This window comes from Canis lupus, chromosome 4, assembly GCF_011100685.1.
Source record: "Canis lupus familiaris isolate Mischka breed German Shepherd chromosome 4, alternate assembly UU_Cfam_GSD_1.0, whole genome shotgun sequence".
NCBI lineage: Eukaryota > Metazoa > Chordata > Mammalia > Carnivora > Canidae > Canis > Canis lupus.
Window position 1 is genome coordinate 1820804 of NC_049225.1, and position 15880 is coordinate 1836683.

The 15880-nt window shown below is 36.3% G+C and overlaps 1 long non-coding RNA gene across 3 annotated transcripts in view; it reads left to right on the top strand.

Moving 5' to 3' along the window:
• The first annotated feature begins 15433 nt into the window (after positions 1–15433).
• Positions 15434–15880, top strand: part of LOC119871430 — a 141112-nt gene continuing 140665 nt past the window's right edge. For all 3 annotated transcript variants that reach the window (XR_005357706.1, XR_005357705.1, XR_005357707.1), the window contains exon 1: positions 15434–15743. This is a non-coding gene — a long non-coding RNA (uncharacterized LOC119871430). The remainder of the gene's footprint in view (positions 15744–15880) is intronic.

A 15880-nucleotide genomic window follows, 5' to 3' on the forward strand; every position in this document is an offset into this window, starting at 1 on the left:
TTTAAGATTTTATCTATTTGAGATAAGGAAATTGAGAGACCGCAGGAGCAAAGTGGAAGGAACAGAGAGAGAGGAGGAGCAGAGGGAGAGGGAGGAGCAGGCTCCCTTCTGAGCAGGAAGCTAGGTGACACTCTGAATCAGGACCTTGGAATCACGCTCTGAACCAAAGGTCTCAACCATGTAGGCACTCCTATTTTTAAAATTTCTATCCAAACTTTATCCCTATAAATTCATGTTGAATGGCAATTAAATGAGACTCTTCCTTGATAAACCCTGAGAATATGTGAAGTAAATGATTAGGAAAAATATAAGAAGAGAAATATATGAATAATTTTGAGTGCAAAGAACTAAATTGATTTACTGTTTTTCAAATACTGTGGATAAAATGATTAGAGAAATTTCTGGGCACACAGCTCTAGAAATAGTGGTTGAGGTATAAAAATATATTTTCCTACATGTGTGACTGAGCTGATATATAAGAAAGGAAATTCTTCATAAGTGACAAATGCATTGGGGCAAGAAAGTCTTGGAACTATTGCTTGACTAGGACATAATTTGTTCATTTCTATTGACACAGAATCTAGGTGTCACTGAACTAAAGAATTGGAGAATGGGAGGGCAAATGGGAGGTCCATTCAATAATGCTGGAACCACTAAAAGTCGACATTCATAGTGAGCTGACCAGGTGAAAAGAAAAGAAAGAGAACTCTACAAAGGACAGTCGTAGGATCTATAATTATCTTGGCCTTGGCTCTAAATACAGTGGGAAAAAATTTTCACTTGAAAACTTCTAAACGAAAACCTGTTCTTACTTGGATTTAGGACAGTTCATATTACCTATGTGGCCAGAAAAACCTCAAACTAAAATACATATTCTAATTGTCCCCATGTGGTAAGTGCTTTTAGGAAATTAGTAAAGGAGGGGATCCCTGGATTGCTCAGGAGTTTGGTGCCCGCCTTCAGCCCAGGGCGTGATCCTGGGGTCCCGGGATCGAGTCCCAAGTCAGGCTCCTTGCATGGAGCCTGCTTCTCCCTCTGCCTGTGTCTCTGCCTACCCCCCTCCCTCTGTGTGTCTCATGAATAAATGAATAAAATCTTTTTAAAAAAGGAAATTAGCAAAAGAAAACTAAAAAGAAATCTTTGCGGGAGGCATTTTAAAAACACACCTAAAAGATATTCTAAATGAACTGGCAAGAAACATAAACTTATAATCAAAAACCTTTAAATATATAAGGGGAAAAGTGGTCATCAACAAAACCAAAAAAGTGTATAATTGCAGATAAGGAAATTTATATATAATGAATATAATGGTGATTCTTTTTGTTAAACTATAAAAAACAAAATCAGAATCATGTGAGGAAATAAAAATCTATTAATGTGACCAAGCTTATTAGATTAAAAACAAATAGACCTTTAAGAAATTAAAAATGTAAAAATTGATTTAAAAAACTCAATCAGAGGCACTTGGGTGGCTTAGTTGGCTAAGCATTGAACTCGGTTTGGGCTCAGGTCCTGATCTCAGGCCAGAGAGGAGTCCTGAATCAGGCTCCATGCTCAGTGGGGAATCTGCTTCATCTTTCCCTCTGCCCCTCCTCCTGTTCATGTACACTTTCTCTCTCTTTAAAATAAATGAATAAATCTAAAAAAAAAAAATTGATCAGTGGGTGGGGTAAGCCAAAGATAAGCCACAGTTGGGGAGAGAGTGAACCAAATGACACCTCTGAGAAATAGAATACCCAAGATAAGTGATATAGAGATAGATGCTAGGAAATGTAAAAGAGAGGAAAATTGGAACAGAGAAGAAAGCAAGAAATATTTTCATACAAAATCCAAATTATTTTTACATATAAAAGATATACTATAGCCAAAAGAGGATGACAGAAAAAACCTTCTGTTTTTCAGAAGGTGAGATTTTCAAAACATAAAACAACTGATACTGCTCCAGCATTGATGGAAGGCATGGGTCCTTCATTTCAGAAGTCCTGTGATTCCCAAACAGGAATAACAAAGAGATATCTATACCCAGAGACATAACGCTGAAATGCAGAAGATACTCCAATTAAAGAGAAGAGTGTAAAAAGTCGCCATATCACCCACACAGGAAGGGCAATTAGCGTGGCGATTTGTTTCTTAGCAATAATGGTGCAGCCAAGAGACATTGGAATGATGTGACTTTGAATTAGAATCCTAAACCCAGGGACACTATCTTTTAGGAATAAAGACTTTTACAGGTCTATTATTAAAATATCCTCAGGGTGTGTGTGGGGGGCTCAGTCGGTTAAATGTGACACTCTTGGTTTTAGATCAGGTCATGATCTCAGGGTGATGAGATCAAGCCCCATGGGGGCTCCGTGCTGGACATGGACCTTGCCTAAGATTCTTTTTCTCCCTCTGCCCCTACCCCTGCAAAGTGCACTCACTCTCTTTCACTATCTTAAAAAAAAAAAAAAAAAACGTGGAGAAATATTATAAAGGAAGGGAGGGATGGAAGGAGAGTGGAGCACTAATGAAATGTTATACTTTGGGACACCTGGATAGCTCAATGTTTGAGTATCTGCCTTAGACTCAGGGCATAATTCTGGGTACTTGGATCAAGTCCCCCATTGAGTTGAATGAATGAATGAATGAATGAATAAATAAATAAATAAATAAATAAATAAGTAAATAAATAAATATTAGAAAAAAAAGAAATGTTATACTTTGAATAATCCTAAGAAAAAAAATGATAGCTGTAGGTGTCTATGAGTCAATTTCTTAAAATCCATGGAGCCACCTTAATGAAGTTTAAAAACAGATTAAAATTTAAGAATTTTTATTTTATTTATTTATTCATGAGAGTCACAGAGAGAGGCAGAGACATAGGCAGAGGGAGAAGCGGGATCCATATGGGGAACCTGAGGGGGGGACTCTATCCCAGGACCCTGGGATCATGACTTGAGTCAAAGGCAAACCTCAACTACTGAGCCACCCAGGTTCTCCTAAAATTTAAGAGTTTTAATTGCATTTTTAAATGTATAAAAGCTACAGGGAGTTCTAATATACAGCATTTTTTAAAAACTTACCAAAAAGGAAGTGAAGATTTATTGACTATAGATGAGAACAAGAAAGGCAAGGCTTAGAAAGGTGGTCTATGTGGATTACATCATTTAAAATAGAAATAAAATGGGATGACTATCATAGGTATTACCGCAAAAAGAAGACATATGTACCATTTTTCTCCATAGAAGTTTTATGAGAATAGTAATATACAAACAAAATATTTTAAAAAGAAGTAATCATGGTATGAATGCAACATAGACTAAAGAAAGATTTGATATTTATCTAATTCACTGAGATAGAAAACTGTCTTATTTGATCCTAAAGTGGTAGCTTCAGATAATAAATACCTATGAAAATGTGAAATATAGTTATTAATCAAAGCCATAAAACACTTTTAAAAACAGAAGAATATGAATGCTAGTAGTCATAGTTGATATCATAGAAAAATTACAGAGAAATGGGGCAGCCTGGGTGGCTCAGCGGTTTAGTGCTATCTTCAGCCCAGGCCTGATCCTGGAGTCCCAGGATGGAGTCCCACGTCAGGCTCCCTACATGGAGCCTGCTTCTCCCTCTGCCTGTCTCTGTCTCTCTCATATGAATAAATAAAATCTTAAAAAAAAGAAAAATTACAAAGAAATAGAAGCCAAAATAATGAAAAGAACAAAATATAATGCAATAAATAAAATCAAATATACCTCATGTATCACTTAAATTTCTGGCTGAAAAAATAAGGAATTTTTTATTTTTTTTTAAGATTTTATTTATTTATTCATGATAGACATAGAGAGAGAGAGAGAGAGAAGCAGAGACACAGGCAGAGGGAGAAGCAGGCTCCATGCCGGGAGCTCGATGCGGGACTTGATCCTGGGATTTCAGCATCGCGCCCTGGGCCAAAGGCAGGCGCCAAACCGCTGAGCCACTCAGGGATCCCCTATTGTTGTTCTTTAATTCAGGCATCCTGTGATGATTTGCCAAACTAAGAATTTTTTTTTTTTTTTTTACGAAATCAAGCAAAATTGGTAAGTACAATAAAAATAGGAACTATTAAAAAAAGTTATCTTTTATATACCAATCATAGAATCTAAATGGTTAAGATTTTTATACTGATATTTATAAATATATTTAAAGTAGAAAAGCCTAAATACATAACTATACTTACGTTGATATCATCCTGCCCTACATATCAGATTTATTCCAAATGTTAAAAGAATAATTTTTTTCCACAAAGAAGCGTCAACTGATTCCAGCAAAAAAATCAAATAAGCCACCATATGTTATATTAATATAGTCTAACCATCAATTATAAAAGAGAAAAAGATCAAAATTACAAAATATATAGAAATACTAAAACAAGAATTGTTTAGAATCTCTAGAGAAATAAGGATGCCTGGGTGGCTCAGTGTTTGAGTGTCTGCTTTTGGCTCAAGGCGTGATCTGGGGTCCTGGGATGGAGGCTCAGATCGGGATCCCTGCAGAGAGCCTGCTTCTCCCTCTGCTTGTGTCTCTGCTTCTCTCTGTGTGTGTCTCAGGAACAAATAAATAAATTTTTAAAAATCCTTAAAAAAAAAAGAATCTCTAGAGAAACAATTATCAAATTTTGCTGAGGAATATAATTCAATACATGCAAAATGATTTAACTCACCTGGGATGTGATGAAATTTGGATCAAACTAGCAAGATTTTCATTTTCTTTAAAAAATAATTCTCGTATCAATGTAGACAAATAAAGAAGACAGAATAGCCAAGAAAATTTAGGAAAAACTCTATTTTTAAAAATTATTTAATATAAAATTGACCTGCCAGATATTAAGTCACATTAATAGAAAGAGTAAAATAAGTGGGTGCCAAATAAATTTCAAGTAGAGAGGTGTGAAATAGATTTTCAAAATGTACATTTCTGATCTGTAATAAAGGAGCACCTGAAATCAATATGCCGGATTATTTTATTCCTTTTATCAACTTGGGAAAATAGACTAAATCATGTAATGGCTCAACTCCTCTCATACTATTTACTCAAATAAATACTGGATAGACCAAATATTTATTTTTTTTTTAATTTTTATTTATTTATGATAGTGAGAGAGAGAGAGAGGCAGAGGGAGAAGCAGGCTCCATGCACCCGGAGCCCGATGTGGGATTCGATCCCGGGTCTCCAGGATCACGCCCTGGGCCAAAGGCAGGCGCCAAACCGCTGCGCCACCCAGGGATCCCTAGACCAAATATTTAAATGCAAAGAGAGAAGCTGTAAATATACTTGAGGGGAATGTCAGTGTGGTGGGGAAGGATTTTGAAGCATAAATTCAAAGATAAAGCATTAAAAACATACAGATTAAACTCCAGTAAGTGAAATCTTCTAATTGATACAAATTCAAATACATGTTAAGAATTAAGAAAAAACTTAAAACATCTGTGTCACAAACAGAAATTGATGTACTCTTCCAAAAGTTCTTACAGAAATAAACTAAAAAAAAATTAGGGTGCAAATGATTCTGAAGTATATGGTGATGTGCAATTTAAAAAGTAATAAAAAACAAATTACAACTTTAAATGGATTTTTATTTATTTTTATTTCTTAGGATTTTCAATAGTGTTTATTTATTTATTTTTATTGAGGTTCGATTTGGGAACATATAGTATAACACCCAGAGCTTATCCCATCAAGTGCCCTCCTCAGTGCCTGTCACCCAGTTACCCCAACTCCCCTCCCACCTCCCCTTCCGCAACCCTTTGTTTGTTTCCCAGAGTTAGGAGTCTCTCATGGTTTGTCTCCCTCTCTAATTTTTCCAACTCAGTTCCCCTCCTTTCCCTTATGATCCCTTTCACTATTTCTTATATTCCATGTATGAGTGAAACCATATGATGATTGCCCTTCTCTGACTGACTTACTTCACTCAGCATAATACCCTCCAGTTCCATCCACATTGAAGCCAATGGTGGGTATTCATCCTTTCTGATGGCTGAGGAATATTCCATTGTATATATATATAGACCATGTCATCTTTATCCATTCATCTGCCAAAGGACATCGAGGCTCCTTCCACAGTTTGGCTACTGGGGACATTGCTGCTGTGCATATTGGGTGCAGGTGTCCCGGCATTTCACTACATCTGTATCTTTGGGGTAAATACCCAGTAGTGCAATTGCTGGGTCATAGGGCAGCTCTATTTTTAGCTTTTGAGGAACCTCCACACTGTTTTCCAGAGTGGTTTTTAGCAGAAATGAAAAATATTTTAATTATCTGTATTGATGAGAGAATATATAAAATTCCCTTGACTATATACCTGTGTATATATACATATATGCAACATGTATGCATATATATGTTATTGAGGGAATTATACTGGTGTAATTTTGTGCAATTTGTTAATAAAAGTCAAAACACTTGGATAATATATGTTATTTGACATTTGACTATACTTATTAACTGTAAGTAGCCACAGTTTTATTATCCATAACATGAGAATAAGGATAATAACTTCTGTGTATAAGTATTGTATATGTTGACATAGAAAGGAATTAACTTGTTATAAAACGAAAAGAAATTATCTAATTGTATATATCCAGGTTCCTGATTATGTACCTTAATATATGGGTGGCATATAAACAAAAATTATTGTCCAGTGATTGTATTAGGTGATTTTATTACAATAACAAACTCATATTAATTGTGCCTGGGTGGCTCAGTGTTTGAGTGTAATTAAGTATAAAATATAAATGAAGCAAAAAGTTGAGTTAAAAGCAGAAATTTAAAAGTATAAAATATAAATGAAGCAAAAAGTTGAGTTAAAAGCAGAAATTGTATTTCCTTGCCCTTGAGTGTAATCAAATGATAGTGCCTTTTCCTAACCAACTTTATTAACACTTTCCCTATTGTGTTATAAATTGTACTTGCCAAGAAATTACTCCAGGCCCCTATTTTGGATCTAGCTTCTAGAAGTCTAGTATGATGATGTCCCAACTTTTGTTTTTGCACCTGTGTTTTATTCTGTTGGAGCTCCAATGTTTCCCAAAGCTCATTGGCCTTAACCATGGTACACACCTCATCTGTCATCTCCCAGAGAGTGTGACTTTTTCTATTAATTTATTGCTCCTTTTCTACCTTCTTACCATGTTTTCACATTCCTTTGAACTCTTTAGTATTCTTATGTTTATTCTAATAGATTTTGTGCTAGCCTTCTTTTTCAACTAGTACATTAACAAACCGAACAACAAAGTTACATTAAAGAATTTAGATGTCTTTCACTATCTGAATTATCAAGTGATAAAGGTGTTTGGACAGATAAAAATAATTTTGGTGATCATGACTTCAGTTTTTTAGCTGAGCCTTTTAAAATATCTTGTCTCCTTGTTAAAAAATAACATGTTGCATGTTCAAAGTAGTTGTAATATATGTCTAACACTGCCAGTTGAAGTTCTATCCATTATATGCAAAAGAAAAAAAAAGTGTTATACATGAAGAGTCAAGTTCAGTGGCTTCAGCAGCTGTTACTTGCCATTTATTAAATTTGTTTAAGCAATAAAGCATGAAGCTGTGCAACTGTAGTGAATCTCCATTGGTTTCAATACAACATACAGCTAATTAAAGTTTTTATTATATATATATATATGTATATATATATATATCTTCTTAACATTTGACTTTCAGCTGTATAAAACATATTTGTCAGTTGCTGTTTAATAAAACTCAGAATACTAATACTTAAATATTTTATGAAGTTTCTTATGGCTGGATGGTGACATTTTTCATCAATTATTTTTAGTTGATGAAATACATATAAATCTATAATAGCCTGATTTATGGAGTCATTTTTAAAACAATATGTGAATGACATTTTAAATACAAAATGTTATTGCTTAAAAAATTGGAATAGCTAGATGGGATCTAGGATTTCTTTTCAGCTAGTGAAGAAAAATGTGATAAAGAAATCAGAAGATAGTGACAAAAGGAACTTGATTTTTTTTACTATGTGGGCAAATTCTTTTCTGTTTCCCATTAGTAAAATGAAAGTGGCAGCCTTAACTATTAACAGAGTTCTTGCTGAGATTTTTCTTTTTTAATGAACTCTTGATTCACATTCCCCCAAAGGGTGGGAAGAAAGGAAGTTGGAGTAAGTCCTATTTCCAGCTTGCTGCTCTAATTTCTTTATAAATGCCTGCCTGTGTTCCTGGATTTGAGTCTCAAAGGACAATGCTAGATTTACCTTCTAAAAGAAAATATTATCAGCACTCCCACACTTCTGAGCAGCACTAGTATCCACATAGAACCTTGACACTGTTTCTTCAGTGTGGTTATTCAGTGTGCAATGACTTTTAACAAATCCAGAAATCCTTAATTACATGACTGTGAGTTATAGATAGCAGTAAACATTTGACAAGAGGCAACCATCATGTTTAAACTTCAAGACTATTGCTTAGTAGTGTTTTATGTTTTTTCCCAGTTAATTTTAATGGAAATATTTTTGGAAGATACAAGTAATTTTTTGAAAAAAATCTGTTTTTGGAATAATTTTATATTGAAGACAAAATTGTATCTGTCCATTGAATTCCATGTTGAGTTGATTTAATTCAGAAACAATTTATGAATTATCCGGCAGCTTTAATTTAAATTTTTTTCTGAATAGCTTTTACTTCCTTTAAGACTCTTAGTTATAAAGTTAAATTTTGTCTTAATAATGGATATTTAGGATGTGATTGATACTTAAAAGTATGTTTACTTTTTGTCTTCAACTAGAGCTTATCTAAATTTTTGAATTTTTTTCAAAGATTTTATTTATTTATTTCATATATAGAGAAAGCATGAGTAGGGGAGAGGGATGATAGAGGCAGAGGGAAAAGCAGACTCTCCACTGAGAAGGGAGCCCAACCTGGGGCTCTATCTGAAATGAAGGCACACACAACTGACTGAGCCAATCAGGCGCCCCTAGAGCTTGTCTAAATTTAATAAATGCTGAAAAGATCCTCAAATTGAGGTATAAGAATATACTCTAATAGAAATGACAGCAGTAATTTCTAATTACCTATAGTTGATGTCAACCAAATGTTATCTGTGCCTATTACCAGATATTAATAATCTACACATAATACAAACAGCTTTTCCTATTTTATATATATTTGAATGATCTCTAGTGAGTTAGATCTCAAACTAAGAAAACAGAAAAATCTGTGTTTTTGGCTCAATATTGTATATCACATTATAATTCAGAAAATGTATCCTCAACTTCTTGCACCACCTGTATCCTGAAAGGTAAACCACTCAAAAGAGACTTTAGTTTAAAAAATTGTGTTTATTATATAATCTCATTATCTGAAAGAAAAACACCATTCTGGGATGCCTGGGTGACTCAGTCTGCTTTCAGCTTAGGGCATGATCGTGGGATCCAGGATCGAGTCCTTCATCAGGCTCCTTGTGGGGGGCTCACTTCTCCCTCTGCCTGTGTCTCAGCTTCTCTCTCTCTCTCTGTGTCTCTCATGAATAAATAAATAAAATCTCAAAACAAAAAAGAAAAACATCATTCTTTCTTCCTGTCAATATTGTCCAAATTTTCTATCATCAGTATACATATAAAATAACACACATACCATTTTTTCAAATTTTTAGTTTCTTATTTTGTATTTTTATTCTCAGTAAATTACACCTAGTCAGCTTAGCTTGTTTAAACAGACTTTCATAGCTTTTACTTTAAATGTTGCACATTATTACTCAGTGATTTTATGACTGGAGCAACACATCACAGGCCCAATCCCACCCTTTCAAAGAGGAACATCTTGAGACATTGAAATAATGAAAATGACAAGAACATCAATTGTGACAATGGTATCTAACTTTCATTGTGAAAAGAAAATCCACAAAGTCTTTAGTTAGCTAAAAAGGAACTGTATTTTTTGTGAGGTTACTTATTCTGAGTTTACTATACTCCAAGAAATAGACAACTTGAGCTTTAGAAAATCTTTTAATCCTCAGAGAAATAACATGAGGAAGATACTATTTTTATCAATCTTTGATCTTTTCTGCTCTGATTGCTGGAGGATCACTCCACTGAGCAACATCCCCCCCTCCGCCCCACACACCTCCTGCCCCGAGGTTGGAGCAGGGACAGAGAGAAAGAGAAAAGGAAGGAGAGAATCCCAAGCTGGGCATGGAGCCCCATGTAGAGCTCCATCTCATGACCCTGAGATCATGACCTGAACCAAAATAAAGAGTTGGATGCTTAAGGGACCCAGCCACCCAGGCGCCCCAAGGAACCCTTGATAAGGTCAGGAAAGACCAATTTGTCAGTAAATCAGATAAGTATTTCCTGTCCTTTTGTACTCGGGCTGATCCACACTGCATTCTCCCTCCCCCTCCAACCTTCTATCCCATCTCATGTCTCCCCTATTTGCTTTTCTCATTCTTCTCTGCTCTTTAGCTTTCTTGCAGAACAATGAATCTGAGCCACTCTGCCCTTCTGAAACACAAGAGTAGTAAAATTAATACTAAAGTCACTTTGATTTCTCTAGTGTGCCATATACCTGCTTTTTATTTTCTCCAAAGCAAGTTTATTTATCATTTAATGTCAGGGGATATCAAGTTTGGTTTTGCATTTTTAAAGAGTCTTATACACCTCTGTCTTCTTTCAGCATTTTTTTTTTTTTTTTAGTGAAAAGCAAATATAAATTGCAGGCCAGTATCATTACCTATGGATTAGGTACTCATTTAAGTATTGTTTCAACTGGGATGCCTAAGTGCCTCAGTGGCCTAGCATCTGCATCAGGCTCCCCGGAGGGAGTCTGCTTCTCCCTCTGCCTGTGTCTCTGCCTCTCTCTGTGTCTCTCATGAATAAATAAATAAATTTTTTTAAAAATCAAAATAAACATTAAAAAAGTGTTATTTCAACATACATTTAAAAGCACCTAACATTTACTAACCACAGGGCTGGTCTTTGGTCCCTGGAGATGCAATGATGCAAAGACCAAAAATTTTGTCTCCCACACAGGCCTTATAGACTTTATTCAAATCATCCTACGAACTGAGACAAATTGCAAGAAAGGAGCATAAAACAAAGCAAACTAACTCAGACTTGAGAACTTCAGGGGACTAAGAGAAAGTGGCTCTGAAGAAGCTGTTTTTGAGTTGAGGTCTGGAGAGTGGACTGAGGAGCTTTCCAGGCAGTGGGAAAGTCTTGGCATTTCCTAGTCTCTCTTCTAAATATACTTATCAGACCTTTCTGAACTCCCAGGTTGGCAGTGAGTTCTTTAGAGCTAGCATGAATATATGTGAAGCATCCCATCAACTCTTGTCATCTTCTTCTCTCAAACTACAGCTCTAAAATTCTGACTACTTGATGGGTAACTTAGACACAGACATTTGCATACACACATGCACACACCTGAATAAAATAATGGGATGCTCCTAAGGAAGGATTAAAGGGTTAACTGAATTGTCAAGTTATGATGCAAAACAAACTATGACTTCCTGACTGTGTTCTGAATTTTATTGCTTTAAATTAAGAGGAGTGGCCATTGCAGGGAGAGATGCTAGATTATTCTATTGAATAATCTCTCCCCACTGAGAGAAATAGATAGGACAGGTTTCTTAATAGCTATCCATTTTTAAATTATAAGATAAATTTGTCATTTATCACTCATGTTCAATCTCTGTATGCTAATTTAATTAATCATGGAATTTCAGCATTTTCTCTTTCATGTTCTCTCTCTCATATTCTATACTTTTATATTTGAAACTTCAAAATTGCCATCAGTTTTTGTCATGACAAAACCATTTTGAGGAAATACGTTCTTGAACATGAAAGCACGAAAGAGGAGTTATACTTCCCATCTCTTAATCTACATTTTGTACTTTGAAAATGCAAAAAAGGGAACAGCAAGAGGACATGGTCTTCCCCAACCCCACATATCACAACCTTTTGGTAAACAAAGTTTGTCAATGCCGAAGTGGCTGAGTGGATGAGTTGACAGCATTTATACAAGTGCTTTTAGGAATGAGTGGGCAAACCCATTTTGAACTGGGACTAGAGCCAATACACATCATCTCTCTTTTTTTGTTCTTAAAATGTTTGACAAGTGAAATACTGTAATGTCAGGAGAGATGATTCTTGTCATATTTCCAAGTTGGCTGAGTTGAGGAAACATTACTGAATTTTTTTTTATCCTATCAGGATCCCACTCTAAAGACCCAACTTCTAACTTTTTCTTTTTTTTTTCTAACTTTTTCTTTATGCTTTTCTGTTTTGTTGTCATTGGCTTTTGTTTGTATGATGGCCAAAACAGCCTTGTCAGATTTAATAATTTTGGGAAAAATAGTTTAAGGTAGCCATACAAAAGAGTCCATGTATCACCTTGATATCGATAACATGCAAGGACACACAAAGAAAGAAAATATGTTATATTTTGTTATATGCTATATTTTGGTCTCACAAAAAAAGATGAGTTTTGAAATAAGGAGAAACAGGTGAGTCCTGAATAGAAGCAGAGAATTTTTTTATATTCTCTAGATGAATGAAACAGATAATGTTTGTCCTTCTCCGATTGACTGACTTCACTCAGCATAATGCCCTCCAGTTCCATCCACGTCGAAGCAAATGGTGGGTATTCCTCGTTTCTGATGACTAAGTAATATTCGACAATGGGCAGATTTAAGTTCAAATATTTCCTCTGTCACTTAGGAGCTGCATGACTTACAAGCAATTTTAAAAATGTCCTTGGTGTCTCAGCTCCTCATGTTTAAATTAAGAATAATGTGAACTTATACATGTTCCATGATAGAGAAGATTAAGTGAGCTTACATCTAAAAATTACATGCTGTGGTATATGGTATTTGTTTTAAATGCTATCTTTTTTGCTGTTATTATTATTATTATTATTATTATTATTATTATTATTCCAAGATCCTCAGATATAACATGGGTGGTACCTCTAGTGGCTGAATGGTGACCAGCCTGTGATTTCAAGCATCTTCCTGTCAGAATTAATTTCAGATTATATGAAGGTTCATACATTAAAAGAAATGAAGCATTATAGAGGAGATAAACAAGAACAAAGAATGGATCAGGGATCCCTGGGTGGCACAGCGGTTTAGCGCCTGCCTTTGGCCCAGGGCGCGATCCTGGAGACCCGGGATCGAGTCCCACGTCGGGCTCCCGGTGCATGGGGCCTGCTTCTTCCTCTGCCTGTGTCTCTGCCTCTCTCTCTCTCTCTCTCTCTCTGTGACTATCATAAATAAATAAAAATTTAAAAAAAAAAGAATGGATCAAAACCACCACAATAGAATTAAATAAGGTGGTGAAGGGCCATGGACAAATTTTTATTGAGCAGTCAGCCCTTATCAGAAGAAAATATGTTACAACTTGTATTATTTTACCTAACATCTTCTCAATATAAGATTCTCAATATAAAGTCTACCATTATGGAGGAAGGTATTCTAAAATGGTATTCAAATGAATGCTGAATTTGTTTAAAGTATTTTGACTAATAGAAAAGCAGAAATTAAAGTCTTGGTTCAATTGAAAAAATAAAACCTCTTCATTTCATGCCTGTATGTCTTCAAGTCTGGTACATGATATGGAATACATTTTTTTAAAGATTTTATTTATTTATTCATGAGAGACAGAGAGAGAGAAAGACAGACAGAGAGAGAGAGAGGCAGAGACACGGGCAGAGGGAGAAGCAGGCTCCATGCAGGGAGCCTGATGTGGGACTCCATCCTGGGTCTCCAGGATCAGGCCCTGGGCTGTAAGGCAGTGCTAAACCACTGAGCCACCCAGGCTGCCTAGAATAAAATATTTATTGCGGGGTTGAGACCTTCTACAATTATGGGAGAAGTTGAGGAAATTAACTCTGAATGGGAGTGGTTGGTAGATCAGAGAAAAGTCACCAACTAGAGATTGCCGAGGGAACTGAGGACATAAAAGGAGGGCTGTGGACTCTGTTTTTGCTTGGGAAGTCTGGGGCAGCACTTTCCAGGCCACATAAAGGAAGAAACCAACAACACACTAGGACCTGCAAGACAAATCAACAAGGCAAATCAGAAAACTATGTGGACAAACTGGAAACCCTGTCTGTCTCCCACTGACCTGATAGGTGTCCTGCAGAAGAAGCTTCTGCCCCTCGTGTCATGGTTGCACACACACCTGGCCCAGAACTCTGAAAAGCGTAATGAGGAGATAAAATAGGAAGAGGGGGTGAGAATCTGGCTGTTCTGTGTCACTGAGGTGCACCAGCCAATCAACAACAACATGTGTGAATTTTGCCTGCAGAGTAGAAGTCCTCCTCCTTCTCTCCTGCCTTCCACATCTGCTAATTTCTCCTGTAGTCAGTCTTAACCCAGAACCATATGAGGAAGGGAATGTGGGAAGTGTATAGTCTCAGCTTGGCAAAATCTACATAGTAAGAAACAAAACAACAACAAAAAACATATAAATGCCTTAAAGATAAGGCAAGCAAATTCTGTTGATTTTACCCTAACAAATTGGGAAAATCAATTAAGAAAAGAAACATTAATCATAAGAGCTGCAGGTGGGTAAATTTGAGACCCATTTTAGGTTCTTGTAAGAAAGCAAATACTTGTTATAGATAACTAATTCTTGTTGGTCATTGGTGTTTCTCCTACACTGTACTCAGTAAGAAACTTCGTAAGGCTTTCTGGTGGCTCAGTTCTATCAAATATAATTTGTTTCAGTCAGGCTCCGAGTGAATTTCAGAAATCAGAAGTACATGTGACTAGAGTCTCTGAGCTCCTCTTCTTATTTGAGTAATTGTAGGTCCACTCATTGGCTTATATTTCCTGCTCTATAAAACAGAACTATGGTGTCCCCTGAATCCTGAAATTTATGTCTTGCATTTCATTGTAACCCACCACAGCTGAGCAGATGTAGTCATGACTCCTTGGTCCCACTGTTCCCATCTCCTCCCTCATCCTTCTGCTGAGAGCTGTCTATCCATTCTTACCATCTTACACATGTCAGGTCATGTCTCTTCATGTCTAACCAAACTACAAACTCTCCTGTGAAGAGCCATGTTCTTATTATTTCCTTGTCTGACCTCTTTTTTTTTTTAAGATTTATTTTTATTTATTAATGATAGACATAGAGAGAGAGAGACATAGAGAGAGAGAGAGAGGCAGAGACACAGGCAGAGGGAGAAGCAGGCTCCATGCAGGGAGCCCGACGTGGGACTCAATCCCGGGACTCCAGGATCACGACCTGGGCCAAAGGCAGGCGCGAAACCGCTGAGCCACCCAGGGATCCCCCCTTCTTTTCTTTTTTAAAGATTTTATTTATTTATTCATGAGAGACACACAGAGAGAGGCAGAGACACAGGCAGAGGGAGAAGAAGGTTCCACTCAGGAAGCCCAATACGGGACTTGATCCCAGGTCTCCAGGATCATGCCTTGGGCTAAAGGCAGTGCTAAACCGCTGTGCCACCCAGGCTGCCTATGACCTTCCTTCTTATGTATTATGATGTCAGGTGGAATATTCTCTTTCCTCTTTTTTAAGTAATCTCTACACTCAATGTGGGGCTGGAACTCATGACTGCAAGATCAAGAATCACGTGCTGAACCGACTAGGCCTGAGGGGGGCCTCAAGAATATTCTCTAGAGATTTGTGAAAGGGTAAATGAATCAAACTGGAGCTTCTATGTGCATCTTTCGTTTGTTCATGCTAAAATACACACAGTTGCTTTCTTTAATTTGTGCTTCTCTGCTGCTCTGTAAGTATTTCAAAAATCTTTGGCCAGGTCTTGTCAGTCATTGAGTTCTTCCAATAGTATCTTGTTTTGAGCTTCTGTCAAAAAACTTGGTGTCTTCCAATTATATTTTAAAATTCTAATTTGATTTGCTATGACCC